The 16,545-nt window shown below is 40.1% G+C and overlaps 1 pseudogene; it reads right to left on the bottom strand.

The window, feature by feature from the left end:
• Nucleotides 1–580: 580 nt before the first annotated feature.
• On the bottom strand, nucleotides 581–695 carry LOC147365677 (U2 spliceosomal RNA; annotated as a pseudogene).
• Nucleotides 696–16,545: the final 15,850 nt, after the last annotated feature.

Raw genomic sequence — 16,545 nt, forward strand, 5'->3', positions numbered from 1 at the left:
TGGACTGATTTGAAGAATGAAAGTGGGATTTGGGAAAATAATTGGATTTCTTATCTAATTTTCTGTTGGAAATAAATGAGATTCATTTCTTTCCCAGAAGTAAATTCCAGAACTAGGACTCATCTATGCTAATTTATATATAGATATCTGGTTGTGTTCTTTCCTTTATACACATTACTATATCTGTATATTCCCCTATATGTGTGTGTGCTCAGTTGCTCAAGAATGTCCAACTCTTTTGTGACCCCAAGGACTGCAGCCCTCCAGACTCCTCTATCCATGGGATTTCCCAGGCAAGAATACTGGAGTGCGTTGCCATTTCCTCCTCCAGGGGAATCTTCCCAACACAGAGATCAAACCCGGGTCGCCTGCACTGCAGGTGGATTCTTTACCACTGAGCCACCTGGGAAGCCCTGGATAGAGGACATGTGCTAAGTCACTTCAGTTGTGTCCGATTCTTTGCGACGCTATAGACCCTGCCAGGCTCTGGTCCATGGGATCCTCCAGGCAAGAACCTGGAATGGGCTGCCATGCCCTCCACAGGACTGAACCTGTGTGTCTTATGCCTCCTGCACTGGCAGATGGGTTCTTTACCACTATTGCCACCTGGGAAGCCTGGATAGAGGACATACCAGACTTAAGCTGATGAGAACAGATACTACACTTGATCTTAGCCAAAATGCCAAGACACAGAAAAGATTAGTGGTAACCTCTTCAGATCACACGTTTCTGTAGAAGTCAAGAATGAAGAGGCAATAATATTTATTGTCAATACTATTAACAATATCCTATTGTTACAATAGAATACTATTCAAACAGATGGATTTAGGCATATTGTTGTTAAAACACATCTAAATACAATTACTCAATGAAAGGAACCAGGGTTCCTGTTCCAGGGCTGAAACAGGCTAAATGTTAAGATGAGCCTAGAACAACTTATGCCAGAAAATGCTCACAGAATAAATGAGATATTTTTAGAGGACAGAGAAATTATCTTGAAGGGGCTCCAACTGGCCAAAGTGGAGACAATTAGATCATCAAAATAAATAATAGTGCTACTAGATTTTAACTCACTGAACTAGGAAAACCTGAGACAATACAGTTATAAACAAATAAACTGAACATCTGATGAGGAACTGGCATTTACATAGTCTCAGGGCACATCCCCACACACATGAAAGAAAAAAAATAAGCTTGGGAAGCCTTGCAGACATCACCTAAATCAAGGGAAAGTTAACATCATCAGTGATGGGACAAATCAGGGTTGGTACCACCTCTTAGAATGCAATGAGAAGAAGCAAGCATCACTTCTGTGATGCTCCTGCTAAGATTTAATCTGAATTAAATCATGAAGATATATGAGACAAAACAAACTTATGGACATTCTACAAAAATACTGACCTATAACTTCAAAAGTATCAAGGCCATGAGAGTCAAGGAAAAACCAAGAAAGTGGTCTAGATGGAATGAGACTAAAGAGACCTGATTACTAAATGCAGCCCATGATTCTGAGCTGGATTCTTTTGTTATAAAGGACATTATTAGGGCATTTGGCAACTGGAGTCTGAAGATTAGATAGTACTTTATTCCTGTTAATTTCCAGACTCTGGTGGTTGTAATGAGCTGAATTATGTCCCTTCTCAAATTCAAACCTTCTCAGATTCAATGTTGAAGCTCTAACTCCCAGTACCTATGAGAGTGACTATATTTGGAAATAGGACCTTTAAAAGGTGATTAAGTGAAAATGAGGTTGTTGGGATGGGACTTTCCTGGTGTTCCAATTTGACTGGTGTGCTTATTAAGAAGATGAGATTAGGACCTTCGGAGAGACACCAGCAATGTGCATGCACAGAGGAAAGGCCATGTGAAGACATACAGAGATGAAGACCACCTGCCGGCCAAAAAATGAGACCTGATGCTGCTGCTGCTGCTAAGTCGCTTCAGTCGTATCCGACTCTGTGCGACCCCATAGACGGCAGCCCACCAGGCTCCCTTGTCCCTGGCATTCTCCAGGCAAGAACACTGGAGTGGCTTGCCATTTCCCTCTCCAATGCAGGAAAGTGAAAAGTGAAAGTGAAGTCGCTCAGTCGTGTCCGACTCTTCGCGACCCCATGGACTGCAGCCTACCAGGCTCCTCCATCCATGGAATTTTCCAGGCAAGAGTACTGGAGTGGGGTGCCATTGCCTTCTCCGAAAATGAGACCTAGAAGAAACCAAACCTGCCAACACCTTGATCATGGACTTTTAGCCTCCAGAACTGACAGCAAAATAAGCTGCTGTTGTTTAAGCCACCCAGTCTGGGATATTTTGTCATGTCAACCCTAGCAAACTAATAACCATGGTTGTATTGTGCTTATGTAGGAAAATGTCCTTGTTTGTAAAAAATTAACTCAAGTAACAGGATGCTTACTCTCAAATGGGTCAAAAACAATTCTTTGAAATTGTCCTGTAGATGTTCTGTAAGTCTGTGACTGCTTCAAAATAAATAAAAATAAATCTATATATTAAAATATTTGTTTATATATTTTATATAAATATAAACTTTAAAATTTATATATTAACTTTTAGAGAAGGGGGCAGCACAGGATGAGATGGTTAGATAGCATCTGTCTCAATGAACATGAATCTGAGCAAATCCAGGAGACTATGGAGGACAGAGGAGCCTGGTGAGCTGTAGTCCACAGGGCCACAAAGAGTTGGGCACCAATTTAGCGACTGAACAGCAACAAAACTTAAAAGTCCCCAAAGAAGTGCTTTCAGAAGAGCAACAGAAAGGTTTTTTGACACACATAAAGTGCTGCTTTTCTGTTCCGGATGACTGTGAATGATAGGCATAAAGAAAATGGGTTTAAACGGAAAGGCTGAATATATAAATGAAATGTATAAAATCTTCTTGTAATGAAAGAGGCTCTGTAGATCTCTATAAATGGAAAATTCCTTAAATTTTATCTTCTCCTTAACTGATTCAGGCATTTGACTTCATCCTCTCCTAGCTGTGGTTTCAAACTCAATCTTGTGAGAGTTCTCGATTATGGAAACAGGTAAAAATGGAGTCACTCTGGATAAAACCATGGTTCTGGATGAAATAAAGTCATCTTCACTCAGCCTACCTCTTCCTCCCTGCCCCACCCTGAGCTCAGAAATTCTGGGATGTCCACAAAGTTTTTGAGGCCTGTTCTTATGAAGGGCTCCTTTGGCTCTTTAGAAAGAGCTGTGTAGATTTTAGGTCTTTATCACTACACACACCCAGGATTTTATGAGCATAGATATGGGTCAGGGAGTATCCATGGCAAAAGGTTGGTACCATGATGACAAGAAGGTGGCACTGACACCTGGATGTTGCTGGCCCTTGAAAGCCAGCCTTCAGTCCCTCCCAGGCTACACAGTTGTCCTGGTGGCCCAGAAAACCTCTAAAGCAAAGATGATGTTGTACCATTTGTCCGGACCCAACCAGAATACTTCTAAGCCTGCCTTGGGGAGCAAGGGCACTCTGGAGCATGACAGGAATGGTGCATGTAGGAGAAGCAAAGGCCTGAACTGCCCAACTCAAGAGGCTCTAGACTGGAGTTGCACCCAGATGGCTTCCATGATAGCAATGAGTTCTTGAGTCTCTCACGCTCTATAACCCATGTCCTTCTAAAACAACCCCAGGGGCTCCATGGTGGAATGCATTCTTATTCAAAAGTATTCACTGCTCCTATCTGGGAAAGGACGATATTTTTCTATCCCATTGATGGAAGGCTTGATCTTGTGATTTGTTCTTGGCTGTTAAAATATTCAAAGTGATAAATGTCACTTCTGGACAGAAGCTTTAAGAGCCAACACATGAGTTACTGTCTCCTTTCCCTCCATAATAAAACTGGCAATATTCCAGATTGACCCTATTGCACCAGCCTGATCCCAAAGATGATGGAGAGAGAGTTGTAGGTTACTCATGATGTTAATGTGGTGTGGATGAAAAATAAATCTTTCGGGTGTAGGTCATTGGATTTTGGAGTTGTTTGTTAACACAGCAAACCTAGCTCATATTAACTAACACAATACCCAACTACCTAGTATCATTTCATAAAAGCAAAGAGTTTGTTGCTTTAAAAAGTCTTTTGAAAATATTTAGATTGAATAGCATATATTTAGTCTGGCATTTTAAAAGAGATCCTGATTTTTTAAAAAATTGTTGTTGCTAGATTGCTTTGGTCAATGAAGTAATCATTTGTTAGACAGCTAAAGGTAACAGGTTTGAAGACCCTAGTTTGGGGTCACAAACATCAAGTCAAAAAGTACACATCGAAACAGGGCTTGCTCTCAACCTTCCAGTCAAAAAACACATGCTCATTTTTTGCCCTTCTTTATATCACACATTACATTATCCACAGCTTTGGAAAAAACTGTCCCCAATCACAAATACCTGGAGGTCATACGATTCTATTTCCCTTAGAGAGACCCACAAGCCCAGCTATCTCCCTATCCTAGTGAACTTTAAAGCACCAGAAAGTTCACATTTCTAGCCACCGTCTGAGAAGGTAAATCATACAGTTATAAGCCACGGGGACATTAGTTCTTGGTTGCTTGCTCCTATATTTGACTAGAATAAAGGTCTGATTCAGACAATTATCCTCCTGGAAAATGACTGTTCTACTATACCAAATTATAATAAAATACATTTCTAAAACTTAACAGTGAGACCTAGGCAATGTCGTTTTTCAATTCAGTTAGTGATTTTTTTCATAAACAAAACTCATTAAAGTAGGAAAAATATGTAACCATGAATATATAATAAAGCAGTTGGAGTTCTTCCATGGAGAAGAATTTGTTTTTCTTACAGTGGACTAGATGTTAATTCCCAAGGGAATCATTTGGAATTTTAAAACAGGAGGTGACAGATTGTCCCCACAGGCTCAGAGAGGTAATTTGCCTAATATAATTGTGTTAATGAAGTTGGAATTTCACCTAGAAATAATAGCTCAGCTCTGCCAGGGATTGATAGGATTTTTTTTTTTTTTAATTCAAAAGGTCATACTAAGGTTTTTTTAAATTTCTATAAAACAGTATTTTTCAAACTGTACTCCTTGAAACAGTATTGTCCCACAAACTATTAATAAGAATTCTGTGAGAAAGGAATGTTAATGAACATTCCATGAGAAATATTCAAATATATTCTGAATACCATATCATTTCCTGTTCCAACTGATATTAGTGTACTAAGACTCAGAAGTCTTGCAGGAAAGGAACCTGCTTAACATCGTTTAACCGAGTGATTTACAAAATTATAGGGACCACATTATAGCATCCCTGGGAACTAATAATTCTCTGGATGTACTGAAAGATTAAATCTGTGTAAATACTACAGGATGGTCAGCAGGGTAGAGCCAATCCTCAAAACTGTCTCAGGTCCCCAGGGAATTCAGGCTCTGTGACCAAAGATATCCTAGTTGGAAAAGACACAGTTTGGAGCAAGCAATATTCCACATGATATCAGGCATGAAATGGTTATATAGAAATGCTCCTAAATTATTCCTGAGGCACTGCAGGTAGGAAGCTATTGGTGTCACATGGGAAGTTTCATTGGCCTATACAAGGGGTGAATCCATTTTCAACTTCCATTGCAATTTGCAAGTTGTTCTTCCAAAGGAAGGAGGTTGACACCCTTTGCTATTTCACCTAACTCCCAGCCTCAATTCTATAGTGTGCAGAATGATGATCTGAGAGGAAGAGCATAGCTGGAGAGCACAAGGATCAGCGATAGCGACATCTACCACACACATCACAAAGCCATTCCTGTGGTTACTAGACAATCATATGATCTGTGATTAGCAATCAGAGAACCAATAACCTCACCTGATTGCAATCTTCATCTCTGCTGGCTTCTGTGGTTCAGAACTGTCACCCTTTCTGGCCTAAGTATGCCACGTGGGCTTCTGCCATGCTAAGTACAGATTCTTAAAGCTCTCTCATCTGGTGTCCTGGGAGTTCCATAGACTCTTTTGAGCTGAGAACACAAATGCTTCCTCCAAGGAGCCCTCTTACTGGCTGCAGAGGGACAGATTCAAGTGTGTGTAACATCCTCTGTATTATGCCTGCAATCACGAAATCACGACTTCATCATACCCTAAGCATCTTCAGTGCTGCTTCATGAAACCTGAATTCCATTGTCTTCCATCCCCATTACCCATAAGATATATCTAAATTTCTGAACTTCCCTGGAAATCACAGTTCCAAGAGTGAAAAAAAAAAAAGAAAGTGAAAGTGTTAGTGACTCAGTCCTGTTCGACTCTTTGCGACCCCATGGGCTGTAGCCTCCCAGGCTATCCATGGAATTCTCCAGGCAAGAATACTAGAGTGGGTAGCCATTCCCTTCTCCGGGGGATCTTCTCTACCCAGGGATCGAATCTGGGTCTCCTGCATTACCATCTGAGCCACCAGGGAAGACCTAAACAGTTCAAAAGAGGTTACTGTTATTGTTGTTTTCAGATTCTTTGGTCCCTATATATATTACTGGGTGCAAACAATCACTTGAGGGAATTACACATTTCACACATTGCATTCAGACAAGTCTCAGTTCCAGACCATTTACGACTCTTTATATATATCTAATTTTCATTTCTGTGTACAGGTTCCGTTATTCTTAACAAAAGTGCTATACTGAGATGCTTGGATAAGCTGACTACTTCCTTGACCAACAGCGTCAAGAACCTGAGTCACTTTGTAGAATGTTCTTTGGGCATATTGGACCTCATACCACACAACCACAAGTTCACTGTTTTTGTTTTTTTCACCCTGGGGCATTCCCACCCACACAAATGTACTTTCATCTTTCAGGTCAAAAGACAGTATCAGTGAAGCCAATTGCACCTGTAAGCTTTAGCATATTCACATTTCAATTTCTCCTTTCTCCTGTTAGCACAGGGTGTCTACCTTAACAATTCACCTTTTTCTAAACAACAATAATTTTTTTACTAACCTTGTGGAACCTGAAGATTTTCTCTCCTGGCCACTTGAACCTGAACTTTTCTTCCTAGATCTCAAGTCCTCATTCACATGTGAAGCTACTGTCTTTGTTTATAAAGGCTTCTTTCTCTTAGCCAAGGCAATGGCCAGACTCTCTCAAGGTTTCTATTACTGAAAAGACCATCAGCTTTTGAGCTGAAAATTCTAACTGGAAGCAATAATGCATTTACAACACTTAGACCAAATCTTGACAAATAATTTAAATATAATTGATTGACTTAAAAAAATGGCAAATAATTGCTAAATGATATCTTAATACTTTGGCAATAATATGTTGCTCCTAAAATTTTTTTATAAAATATTATTGTGCTAAATATAACAGGAATTCCTTAATGATTTTAATTATGTTGTAGTCACACATTTAATAATTATTTATTATTTTAAACATATAACTTTATAATATTTTAAATAATTATTTTATCTATTATTACACATATCCAAACTGTATTTACTGCTATACTCTCTTTTAAGACAAACAGCTCCACAAAACACAAATCTTCGATGTAACTTTTTCTCACATAGCAACTTTATTAGCAACAACAATACATTTAGATTCAACTTCTTTCAAGTCCAAAACTATTTCCACATCATGGGGCAAATCCATTTGGAAGTTATTACTTCTCTAACACTGGAGTAGCATTTAGTGAACCTAAACAATAATGTTTCAGGCACTGGGAAATGGCTTAATAACTGCCATTCCTATAGGACGAAGAGGACTTCTATAGTTAAAAAAGCTTCTATGGGTTAAAAAAAGTAACTTCCCATTTCCAGTTTTGGGAAAAGGATGACATACCCTTCCCTTGGGCACTGATACTTCTTTCCCTGTGGAAGTGAGTTAGCCAGCTCTGCTTTTCTTCAGGCCCCAGAGTCCTCCTCCAGCCTAAATTGCCAGACACATTGGAGAAGGGGAGAGAAAGCACAGAGAAATACTGGGATGTGACCGGAGAACACAGAAGATGAGTTGCTCCTTGCGCTTCCCTGGTGGTCTGGTGGTAAAGAGTCCACCTGCCAACTTAGGGACACAAGTTTAATCCCTGATCTGGGAGGATCCCACATGCCATGGGGCAAGTAAGCCCGTGCGCCACAACACCTGTGCTAGAGCCCGTGAAACACAACTACTGAAGCCCGCACACCTAGAGCCCATGCTTTCTAGAGAGAACTAGTGCAGCAACCAAGACTGATGGCAGCCAAAAATTAAGTAAATAAGTAAACCTTTTTTTTTAAAAAGAGGTTTTTTTGTTTTTTGTTTTTGCACCAAGGCCAAGGGAAACGGCCATTAGGGGAGGGGAGCAGCAGGTAACGATACGAGGAGAGGGTAGTCAGGGTAATTTTGAAGTTACTAAGCATGATCTTAGTCCATTCAGGCTGCCATAACAAAAGCATCATAGACGGGATGGTTTAAACAACAACTTCTGTTTCTCACTGGAGAAATGGCTGCCCAGTCCGAAGTCAAGCCATCTGCGTATCTGGTGTTCAGTAAGAGCCCGCTTTTTGGCTCACTGACAGTCATCTTCTCACTGTGTCCTCATACGATGGAAGAAGTGAGGGAATTCTGTGGAGTCCCTTTAAGAAGGGCACTAATCTCATCCATGAGCGTTCTACTCTCTCAAGCTTATCACCTCCCAAAGGCCCCCCTCCTTATATCATCACATTGGAGGATAAGATTGCTTTTTTTTTTTTTTAAGAGGGATAAGATTGTAAATTCTATTTTAAATATGGTAACTTTCTTTTTAAACATTTTATTAAACTTTTTACTATGTATTGAAAAATATAGTCAATTAACAATGTTGAGATAGTTTCTGGTGGACAGCAAAGAAACTCAGCTATATGTATATATGTATCCATTTTCTCCCCAATTCACCTCCCATCCAGGCTGCCACTTAACATTGGGCAGAGTTCCCTGTAGGTTTTTCTTGGTTATCCTATTTTTTTTCAATCAATTTTAAATATAGCAGTGGGTACACGTCAATCCCCAATTCCCTAACTAGGGGGATAGTATTTCAACATGTGAAATTGAGGGGAACACAGACATTCATTCCACAACAAACATATTTAAATAAATATAGTTTCCTTGTTTTCGGGTATACACTATCAGGAAGTAGGGAAGGAATTATAATTACACAAAGTTTCTTAAAGGAATTATTTTGAATAAAATCTGAGTGACTTGCAATGAATCAATTATTTGAGGATAAATGGGTATTTCTGAAGGGCTTGAGAGTGCCTAAAATGTTTTGTTCTCCTTCAAATATCACCAACTGCCTACAGTTTAGTTTATGCCATTTATTTTAGCAGTACAGCTTTGTTTACAGCTTCTCCCAACAATGACCTCCACTTGACCTGACATGAGCTCTGCCACAATGAGGTATCAATGATGAGCTTCACCTTGAGCCTCCAACTGCCTCCAACTGACACCAAGGGTTCTGTTAAAACCTTGAAGCCTGTTGTTTTCCTTGGACCTGGCCCCAAACAGAAGCAAATCTTACTTTCTATGTTCTCCATTCATGTCTCAATATTTCTCTGCGCTTCCTCTCCCTGCCCCAATTTTTCACTAAAACAAGCTCCCTTCCATCTGTTAACTATTCACAAAAAGCATCTTCTATCCCTTTGCCCTGTCTTAAAACCTATCCCCACTAAGATTGCTGTTCCCAAAGATTATCAGCCTTCAGGAGATCATTCTAGCTCACTCTCTAACTAACTTTATACCCAAGGGTCTTGAAGTAGGGTTAGCATTTTCTTAAATCATGCATTCCACTTCCAGATCATTATTTTATCCTACTTAATAGTAAGGCCTGCTTAGTTTAGAACCTTGCCATTTGGCTGTATCACTGTGGCCCGTCCTCATCTCTGTCGGCTCTCATCTCCATTCACTCCACTCTATTCTGCAGAGTGTATGGCTCACGTTACTCCTCAGCTCTCCAAGTACAGCCAGCAGCCAGTGCGTCTTCATATGGATCACCCTCCTGGGCCCTAGACTCCTGGTTCCTCAGTGTTCCATTGATCATAGCCTTTGTCATTCCATTTATTCCTTCCCACATCACATTGAGGACATCACCATCTCTCAGAACTGCTTCTCCTTTGAATTCAAACTCTATATTTTCTCTAACCTCCAGTCCCTCTTCCTTTAATGCCACTATAGCAATTCAGAAACCTCAGCAAGATTTTTTTTTCCCCTAACATCACCCTCTTCCAATGTATTAGTTTTTAATGTGTTCATTCTCCTCCTTGTCTTGGGTCCCAGTACCCATGGTCTGTCATTACTCCTTTACTCTCTTTTATATTATCCTTTGCTATAATTATTACTATCAGAAATCATATTAGCTCTCTTTTGTTTTGAGTCTTCCACTAGCCTCCTGAAGTGCAGGGACTCCAGTTCACTGAAGCATCTCCAAAGTCTAATGGTGTGAACTACTAATGAACCTCACACATAGCATAGATGCACTAAATAATTATAGAGAGAAGAAAAAGAATATAGATTTTTTCTTCAATCCAGACACTAAAATTCCTTATTTAGTCTAACAAATTTAAACCTGAAACAACTTTTTAGAAATGTGTATATTAAAACGATTCTATAAACCTAAGAATATCTTCACCAAAGAACTGATGCCTTCGAACTGTGGTGCTGTAGAAAACTCCTGAAAGTCCCTTGGACAGCAAAGAGATCAAACCAGTAAATCGTAAGGGTGATCAACCCTAAATATTCACTGGAAGGATTAATGCTTAAGCTGAAGCTCCAGTATTTTTGTCATCGGATGTGAACAGCTGACTCATTGGAAAAGCCCCTGATGCTGGGAAAGATTGAGGGCAGAAGGAGAAGAGGGCATCAGAGGATGAGGTGGCTGGCACAATGAACATGAACTTGGGCAAACTCTGAGAGATGATGAGGGACAGGGACGCCTGGTGTGCTGCAGTCCATGGAGTCGCAAAAAGATGGACATGACTGGGTGACAGAACAACAGCAGCAATCTTATTCAACATTAGAAGGTTGATTTAAGGCTTACTGGTACTTCTATATAAGATAATACTGGGAGGTCAATGCCAAATGCCTCAGAAGAATACCTAACAACATGAAAAATTATTCCCATATATTCACAATATTCACACATATTCACAATAATTAACATATATTGATAAGTATAAAAAGCAATTATAGTACTGTATAGATTACAATCTCATGTGATAAAATAAATAGGAATAAAAAAAGACTAAAGAGAAAAATCTATGTGGCCCTGGATTTGGTTATGACTTTTTAGATAAAATAACAAAAATCATCATTCATAAAAAAAAGTTTGACTTTATTAAAATTTTAAAACTCTGCTCTGTCAAACGCACTGTTAAGAAAATCAAAATAAAAGTCACAGAGAGGAAGAAAATATCTATAAAATATTTTCACATATATTATAAAGGACTTACACCCAAAATATGCAAAGATCTCTTAAAACTCAACAATAAGAAAACAAACAACCCAATAAAAAATGAGCAAAAAGTCTGAACAGACACCTCATCAAAGAAGGTATACAAGTGTCAAATAAGCACATGTAAAGATGCTCAACAGCTGTAGAAATTAAAACAAAAGTGAGATATTCCTCCCAGATGTTATAATGGCTAAAATTAAAAAAACTAACCATCCCAATTGCTGTTCAAGATGTGGAACAGCAAGAACTCTCATTAATTCCTGGTGAGAATGCAAAATGGTATAGCAATTTGGGAGAGTTAGGCAGTTTCTTTCAAGCCTAACAATTGCATTCCTAATATGTCCAGTTGCTCAGTCATGTCCAACTCTGTGACCCCATGCTGTAGCCTGCCAGGCTCCTCTGCCCATGGAATTTTCCAAGCAAGAACACTGGAGTGGGTTTCCATTTCCTACTCCAGGGGATCTTCCCAACCTAGGGATCGAACCTGAGACTCTTGCATCTCCTGCATTGTCAGGCGGATTCTTTACCACTAGTGCCACCTGAGCCTTGGTGCACATTCAAAAAATCCAAAAACGTATATCCACACAAAAATCTTTATGTAAAGATTTACATCAGCTTTGAAGGGAAAATCAAAAGCAATCAACTTGTCCTTCAGTAGATAAATGGATAAACAACAATACTTCTTCAGTGACAAAAATGTGAAATACTATTTCGTGATAAAAGGAAATGAGCTATCAAGCCATAAAACATATGTGAATGTATTTTAAATGCACTTTTCTTGTTGCACCACATGGCTTCCAGGATCTTAGCTCCCCAACCAGGGATAGAACACATGCCCTCAGCAATGAAAGCATGGAGTCTTAACCATGGGCCACCAGGGAATTCCCTGCACTTTGTTAAGGGAAAAAAGTCAGTCTGAACAGGCTACATACTATATGATTTCAATTATGACATTCTGAAAAAGGCAAAACAAAAGACCAATTATTGGCAGAGATTGGAGGCGGGTGGGTTAGAGCAGTAAAACTATTCTATACGAAATTGTAATGGTGGATATATAATGTGTGTGTGTGCACACGCGTGTGTGTGTGCACTCAGTTGCTCAGTCGTGTCCAACTCTTTGCGACCCCATGGACTGTAGCCCACCAGGCTCCTCTGTCCATGGAATTTTATAGGCAAGAATATTGGAGTGGGTTACCATTCTTCCCAACCTAGGGGTCTTCCCTATTCAGGAATCACACCTGAGTTTCTTAGGTCTACTGCATTGGCAAGTGGATTCTTTACCACTTCCCAGTGCAATTTAGGAAGCCCCTACTCCTGTCAAAACTCAGTGAACTTTACAGCACAAAGAATAAAACTCAACTGATGCAATTAAAAAAAAATCACTTAGGAGATTGATTCTAGCATGGAATGCAGAATGTGATAAAAGAATCCAATTGTATTATAAACGTTTGAAACAACTTCACTGAAAGAAATAGGGGGAGAGGTGTTGGCTAAGTAACTTTAGAAATGAGTGAAACAATAAGAGTAAAAGCAAAAGAAACTGCATAGAAATACTGTGGTATAGTTAGCAAAATTGGTTCCCATATGCTGCTGCTGCTGCTGCTGCTAAGTCGCTTCAGTCATGTCCGACTCTGTGCGACCCCACAGACGGCAGCCCACCAGGCTCCCCTGTCCCTGGGATTCTCCAGGCAAGAACACTGGAGTGGGTTGCCGTTTCCTTCTCCAAGGCATGAAAGTGAAAAGTGAAAGTGAAGTCGCTCAATCATGTCCAACTCTTAGTGACCCCATGGACTGCAGCCTACCAGGCTCCTCCATCCATGGGATTTTCCAGGCAAGAGTACTGGAGTGGGGTGCCACTGCCTTCTCCCTCCCATATGAGTACCAGTTAACAATTCTAATTATGCTATACATGTGCTAAAATTGAACCGTTATGCGCTTGCTCTGTCAGCTGAAAGGGCCTGAAAGCAATGACACCCCAGTAATGATAAGCACACCTAACACCCAGATCTTACTTCCTAATACCATTTCTCTAATAAAAGGACCAGGGTTCCTTGGAGAAATGACTGACTAGGACCAAGGCAATGAAGGTGAAGTGGAAGTGAAAGTGAAAGTGGCTCAGTAGTGTCTAGTGCACTCTGCGACCCCATCGACTATACAGTCCATGGAATTCTCTAGGCCAGAATACTGGAGTGAGTAGTCTTTCTCTTCTACAGGGATCTTCCCAACCCAGGGATCGAACCCTGAAGGTAAGCCTACACCATCTTACAAGACCAGAAAGTAAGGCAGTACTCAAACAAATAAACAAACACACTTATAATTAGGGAGGCTATGTCAAAAGGCAAGGACACAAGAGCCGACTAAAAGAGCTCCCAAAGCTAAAGCTGGAGAAAATTAAGCAAGAAAATAAAGCCATATTGAATTTCAACCCAAAGTATATAAAAGTATATTCATATATATTCAAAGTATATTCATAGGTTCACATTGATAAACAAATAAAGATAGATAAGAGGAAAAAATCTCCCATGCAGAAGAATCCCAAATAATCCATACTGACACTCAACCCTCAAGGAAATAGAGTACATCTTCTCACTCCATTAGTTTGGGTTACATAGTGACTGCCTTCCAAAGAGGACAGAATGGGGATGGGGAGAGAACAGTCACTTTGCAGTAGAGAAACTTGACAACCACCACTTAATCCAGGTGATCAAGGTCAACTTCAACAGTGAAAAGTCATGTGTATAGTTTGTACCCTTGATTTGATGGAATCAGAATGGTCTTCCTTTCAACAACTCATGATTCCAATCTAATAGTGAGAAAACATCATAGGAGTTCCAGCTAAGGGACATTCTACAAAATACCTGATCAGTACCCCTGATTCGAACTGTAAAGGTCATTAAAAACAAGCGAAGTGTGAGAAACTGTGGTAGCCAAGAAAGACCTAAGGAGAAAGGATGACTAATATAATGTGGTGTCCTAGATGAGATCCTGAAATAGAGACGGGATCCTGGGTAAAAACTATGGAACTCTGAATAAAGTACATAGCTTAGTTGACTATATTAATACTATTCTATTAATTTTAACAAATACTAATACAAGATGTTAATAATAGAGAAACTGGGTATGTGGAAACCTCTATACTGTACTCTCCTGACAGCTTATCTGTAAACCTAATACTTTTTAAAGTGTATATTTACAGAGGAAGAAAAGAACTGGAAAGATAAGCCCCTAAACTTTATCAGTGATTGTGCTTTAATGATGGGATGACAAATGGCTTTTCTTTTGGCTATCTGTATTTTAAAACAATACTATTGGATTTTGATTTTTAGCTCTTGAAGGCTTGATATTAGCCTAATAGGTTTAACATTTGGTCTCCTTGCTTCTTCAGTAGGGTATTGGCCATTGTTAAGCAAGTGACACCTGTTACCCCCTCCAGGAAGGGAGTCTTCCTGCATTGAGGCTCTCATTACCAGAAGCAGTGGCCCAGGATGTCAAGCCACTGCATGGTTTGCAGGTATTAGGGTTGCTAAGAAAGACGAGACCCTCATGGGCACTGGACAGAACAACACTTCACTCACACAGGAAAGAGACAGAACAAGATCATCCTCAACAGTGAGCACTGGTCCCCCATGGCCAGTGCATCTGGTCTCACAGCAGACATAGGTCTGCAGGCACCCCTCCTGTGATGCAGGCAAAGGATCCTCTTCCCTTCCTGCCAGGAACAAACACAGCAGTGGGGTTGTCATGGTGCCATATGCACATTCTTGAAGCAGAACAAAGAATTACACATCAAACCCAGAACAGGAAAAGCTTCGCAAACGAGGCAGGAGGGCTGAGCACAGGCTATGAGGGCTCCTTATCTCCAGGTAAGGAGGCACACTCTTATGCACCCCTGCCTGGGTCAGCAGGTTGTGTATGACTCCTTTCCCCAGACCCCTCATTCATAGAAATACACCCCAGAGAGTGTAGCTTCCTTTTGAAAAATGAAATAAAGGAAACATAATTATCTCATAGTGAGTGATAGGGGTAAGCTATTTTAAATATCAAGGGAATACTGTGAGCCCTCATTTGTAAAGAAACAATTACTCCTGCAAATTACATTTTAGGAATTGTGGCAGAAAGACAGCTGCAAAACTAATAATGCCTAGAAGTAAAATCTCAAGCTTTCCAGACAGACAATCCTCTACATATGTTACAGGAGCCAGAGGGAGACCAATAGAGCAGAAATTCTCTCACAGGGGATGGCAGTGTCTCAGAGGGGATATGAGTTGATGTGGATCTGGTAAAGGGCTGGTAAAGGAATCCCTCTAAACTTGCCCTTCACATCTGCCTCAAGCACCAAACTCCAGTGGCAGCAAGTTCGTTTTGCCATCAAGGTGGCTTGCTTCATTTCCAGTAGATTTCAAAACCAAATTACATAAATTAAGACTAAAATTCTCTATGATGATTTGTTTGTTGTCTGTAGGCGATAGGTCAGTGAAGAATAATTGTGAATTGAGGGATGAATGTTACTTGTAAAATGGTTACTGTTAAACTCTAGAAAGGCTGTATAGAAGTGTAGAAGTTCAGAGCATACATTCAGATTCTACTTCGAGCAATTATTTAACTTGCCAGTGCTTCAGTGTCTTCATCTGTAAAATAGAGATATTTGTAGTCCCTACCTCCAGTTGCTGCAAGGTTTCAATTGAATTAATATGTGTCAAGTGCTTAAAATAGTACCTGGCATGTAGTGAGTTTTAAATAAATGTTGGCTGTTGATTTAAGGAAGGGCACTCGGTGGCTTTTTGAAAAACTACTTATTTATGTATTTGGGTGTGTGGATCTTAGTTGCAGCCTGCGGGATCTGTCACATGTGGCATGCAAACTCTGATTTGTGGCATGTGAAATCTTGTTCCCTGATCAGGAATCGAACTGGGGCCCCCTACATTGGGAGCACAGAGTCTTATCCACTGGGCCACCAGGGAAGTCCCGCAACAAACTTTTGACCATCTTTCCTTTACTCTTTCACATTCCACTCCTCACTCCAAACTCAACATCAGTTTGCCCCTATCTCTTGTTCCTTGCTTCTTCATGGTCAAACCATTTTCTGAGTTACTCAGGAACAAAGCTTTTTCTCTGCTTTCTTACTTTT

Source organism: Bos grunniens, chromosome 9, assembly GCF_055505025.1.
Source record: "Bos grunniens cultivar Pamir isolate PY7600 chromosome 9, Bosgru_T2T1.0, whole genome shotgun sequence".
Classification (NCBI taxonomy): domain Eukaryota; kingdom Metazoa; phylum Chordata; class Mammalia; order Artiodactyla; family Bovidae; genus Bos; species Bos grunniens.